The 4,393-nt window shown below is 35.1% G+C and overlaps 1 pseudogene; it reads right to left on the bottom strand.

Moving 5' to 3' along the window:
• Nucleotides 1-2,928: 2,928 nt before the first annotated feature.
• LOC114505921 lies at nt 2,929-3,015 on the bottom strand (annotated as a pseudogene).
• Nucleotides 3,016-4,393: the final 1,378 nt, after the last annotated feature.

Here is a 4,393-nt window from a genome sequence, read left to right as displayed (position 1 = left end):
ATGGAATGGGAGTAAAAGTGAGAAAACTGTACTTGAACAATGATTAAAATAAAATTTAAAAAAAGAAACAATAATAAAGTATACAATTCAATTTAAAAAAAAGTTTTGTACAATTCTCCTGTGACTCCATCAGGTCCAGAGCATTTGCATTCCAGTTTGGGTTTTTTTTTTTTTTTTTTTTTTTTTTTTTTTTATTACTGCCTTGGTTGCACCAGCTGTTATTTGTCTGCTCAGGTTTTCTGCTGCTTCTTCATGCAGTTTTAGAAGTTTGTATGTCTCTAGAAATTTGTCCATTTCACCCAGGTTTTCAAACTTTTTGGCAAACAGCTCTTCGTAGTAATTTCTTACAGTCCTTTGTATTTCCATGGTATCAATTGTAATCTCTACTCCTTCGTATCTGATTTTATTGATTTGGTCCTCACCATTTTTTTCTTGATGGGTGTGCTTAAAAGCTTGTTGATTTTGTTTATGTTTTCAAAGGACCAGCTCCTGGATTCATTGATCCTTAGAATTGTGCTTTTAGTTTCTATATCATTTAATCCTACTCTGATCCTGGTTATTTCCTTCCTTCTACTAGCCATGGGCTTTGTTTGTTGTGGTTCCTCCAGTTCTTGGAGATGTAGGGTTAGGTTGTTTATTTGAATTGTTTCTATCTTTTTAGGATGCCCTGTATCACTATGAACTTCCCTTTCAGGACTGCCTTCCAAGTGTCCCATAAGTTTTGGACTATTGTATGTTCATTTTCACTTGTTACCAGAAACTTTTTAATTTTTTATTGATCTCATTGTTAACCCATTTATTGTTTAATAGCAGCTATTTAGTCTTCATGAATTTGAGTGTTTTGAGTTTTTTTCCATGAGGTTGGTTTCTAATTTCAGGCGCTTATGGTCCAAGAAAATGCTTGATATGACTTCAATTTTCTTGAATCTGATGAGTCTTGTTTTGTGTTCTATCATGTGGTCTGTTTTTAAAAATGTTCTATATGCATTTGAAAGGAATGTGTATTTTGCTTCTTTGGGAGGAAAGGTTCTATATGTATCAGTTAAGTCCATTTGAGCTAATGTGTCATTCTGTTCCACAATATCCTTGTTGATATTTTGTTTAGAAGATCTATTCATTGTTGACAGTGGGTGTTCAAATCCCCTACTATGATTGTGTTGCTGTCTATATCTTTCTTGAAGTCCTCCAAGCATTTCCTAACATATTTAGGTGCTCCTCTGTTGGGTGCATATTTGTTTACAATATTTATGTCTTCTTGATGGATCTTCCCTTGAGTATTATGAAGTGTCCTTCAGTGTCTCTTTTTATGGTCTTTGTTTCGAAGTCTATCTTGTTGGATATAAGTATTGCTACTCTGTTTTTTCTTTTTCCTGTCTGTTTGCTTGGAATATTTTTTCCATACCTTCACTTTCAGTCTGTGTAAGTCTTTTGTTCTGAGGTGGGTCTCTTGTAGGCAGCATATGCGTGGGTCTTGTTTTCTTATTCATTCAGCTATCCTGTGTCTTTTGACTGGAGCATTTAATCCATTTACATTTAAGGTAATTATTGATAGATTCTTATTGCTATTTTACTCCCTTTGTACCTGTGTTCCTCTCTCTCTCTCACTGTTTTTCTTCCTCTTCTTAAAGAAGTCCTTTTAGCATATCTTGCAGTGCTAGTTTGGTGGAGGTGTGTTCTTTTAGCCTTCTTTGTCCAAAATTCTCTTTATTTAGCCTTCTATTTTCATTGAGAATCTTGCTGGGTACAGTAGTCTTGGTTTAATGCCTTTGATTTTCATTATTTGGAATATTTCTTGTCATTGCCTTCTGATTGGTAGAGTTTTGGCTGAGAAGTCAGATGCTACCCTTATCGGTGCTCACTTGTATGTTACTCCCTGTTTCTCCCTGCTACCTTTAAGATTCTCTTTTAGCCTTTGAATTTTGCCATTTTAATAATTATATGTCTTGGGGTGGGCCTATTTGGTTTCCTCTTGATTGGGACCCTCTGTTTTTCCTGAATTTGTATGGCTTTTTCTTTCATCAAATTAGGGGAGTTTCCATCATTACTTTTTCAAACAAGTTTTCTATTCCTTGCTCCTCTTCTTCACCTTCTAGTATTTCTAGTATATGGATATTATTATGGTACATGTTAGCCTGCAGTTCCTTTAACCCTTCTTTGTTCTTTTTGAGTCTTTTTTCCTTTTCTTGATCATTCTGGGAATTTCTTTTTTCTACATTGTCCTCCAGCTTGCTGATTCTCTGCTTCATCTAGTCTGCTATTGATTCTTTCTATTGTGTTCTTCAATTCAGAGATTTTATTCTTCATTTCCTCTTGGCCCTTGTTGATTACTTATACGTCCTTTTTTTAGTCTGATATTGTTTGCAGTAAGTTTCTCATAGTTTCCCTGTAGCTTTTGGTAATTCTCAGTGAGCTCACTAAGCTTCCTTATAACCTTTGTTTTGAACTCAATGTCTGATTGTTGACTTGCCTCCATTTCATTTAGCACTCTTTCTGGGGATTCCTCCTTTCCTTTCAACTGGGGACTGTTTCTTTGTCTTTCCATTATTTGTGAGACTCTACTTGTTTGCTTCTGCTTCTTAAATTGATCTGTTTTGACTCCCTGACTTTGTGGTGTGAACTTCTATGGTAGGCAGCCTATGGGGTTCGGTGGTGCAATCTCCTTGATCACCTGAACTAGATGCTCTTGGGATACCCTTCATACCATTTATATTGGTTCTCTGTATGTATTTGGATTTTTATTGTTGTTGGATCCTTCTTTGGTGGCTCCTTTCTCCATCTGTTTGACTGAAAGTCACTCTGCCCACCACATCTTTTGTGCTGTTGTGCAGGTGCTGCCAGAAGAAAATCACAAAGCCCAGTAAAAAAAACCCACACCCATAATAATAAGTCCCCCAAATCCCACTATCAACATCAAATTAACCAGTATTAATAAGGTATAAAGTGATTAAGACTATTATATTAAACTGATAAGAACAGATACTACACTTGATCTTATCCAAAAGGCTGAGAAATTATGAGATTAAGACTATTATAAAAAGGAGAGTGGATATGAGATGACCTACTGAAAGAGAAATGATTCTGAGATGGTACAGGGAGGTACACTACTAAGAGTTGGGCTTTGGAGCAATACAAAGAAAGTACAAGTTACATCACGAATAAAAAAGGGAATGAAGAATATGGAATGGAGAATGAGAAGGGAAGTGTATAGTATTGGTTTAAACAGAAATTAAAATAATATAAAATAAAATAAAGTGAGAAAGATGAAGAAAAAGGAAGAAGAAATAATAAATTATTAATAAAATCATAGGATCCAAATTGGAAAGAAAGATCCACCACAGTACTATAAACAACAAATGAGCTAAAATTAACCTAGGTGGTATAGGAATAAGAGGGTAAAAGAAGCAAAGGCAAGTTTAAGAGTTGTCTAGAGGAATGGGAAGTGGTTTTGAAATGATAGAGGGAAAGGGAATATTAAGAGCAAGGAACAAAAACCAGGCTCAGACAGGGAAAAAAATAAAATTTGGAATGTAAGGAAAAAGGAAAAAAGAAAAAAGGAGAATAAATTAAAAGTGCAGGATGAAGGAGAAATAGAAAAGAGACAAAAAAGAAAAAGAAAACAGGCTAAGACAGCCGAATAAAAAATTTGGGCCAAGAAAAAACAGTAGGAGAGGGGAATAGTAAAATTTGATATTTGAAATACAAAATTAGTGAAGCTCTAGAAATAAAATTGAAAAAATAAATTCAACAACAGCTACACTACCCACAACAAACTAGCAAAGATTGCTAAAGGTGGAGAGAGAACAGGGGTATTTTAAGAGTAGGGGAAAAGGATGTAAGATGACTATTGACAAAAAAATTGGTTTTGTGTGTCTGGGCAGGGGAGAAATAGTAAGAGTACATAATGGAAATGTAATGGAAACAAATTGTATCAAGAGAGAAAACAAAATTTGAAATGAAAATAAAACTGTACTTGAACAACAATTAAACAAACAAAAAAACTATGCAAACAACTAGAACAAGAACAGAACCACAGAAATGGAGACCACATGGATGGTTATCAACAGGGGAGTGGGAGGGGGAGAGACGGGCAAAAGGCTCAGAGAATAAGTAGCATAGATGATAGGTAGAAAATAGACAGGGGGAGGGTAAGAATAGTATGGGAAATGTAGAAGCCAAAGAACTTATAAGTATGACACATGGACATGAACTAAAGAGGGGGAATGTGGGTGGGAGGGGGTGTGCAGAGTGGAGGGGAATGAAGGGGGGAAAATGGGACAACTGTAATAGCATAATCAATAAAATATATATATTTTTATTTATTTATTTATTTGGTTATTTATTTATTTATTCTCAGAGAGGGAGAAAGAGAGAGAGAGAGAGAGAGAGAAACATC

Source organism: Phyllostomus discolor, chromosome X, assembly GCF_004126475.2.
Source record: "Phyllostomus discolor isolate MPI-MPIP mPhyDis1 chromosome X, mPhyDis1.pri.v3, whole genome shotgun sequence".
Classification (NCBI taxonomy): domain Eukaryota; kingdom Metazoa; phylum Chordata; class Mammalia; order Chiroptera; family Phyllostomidae; genus Phyllostomus; species Phyllostomus discolor.
This window is presented reverse-complemented; position numbering and strand designations above follow the sequence as displayed.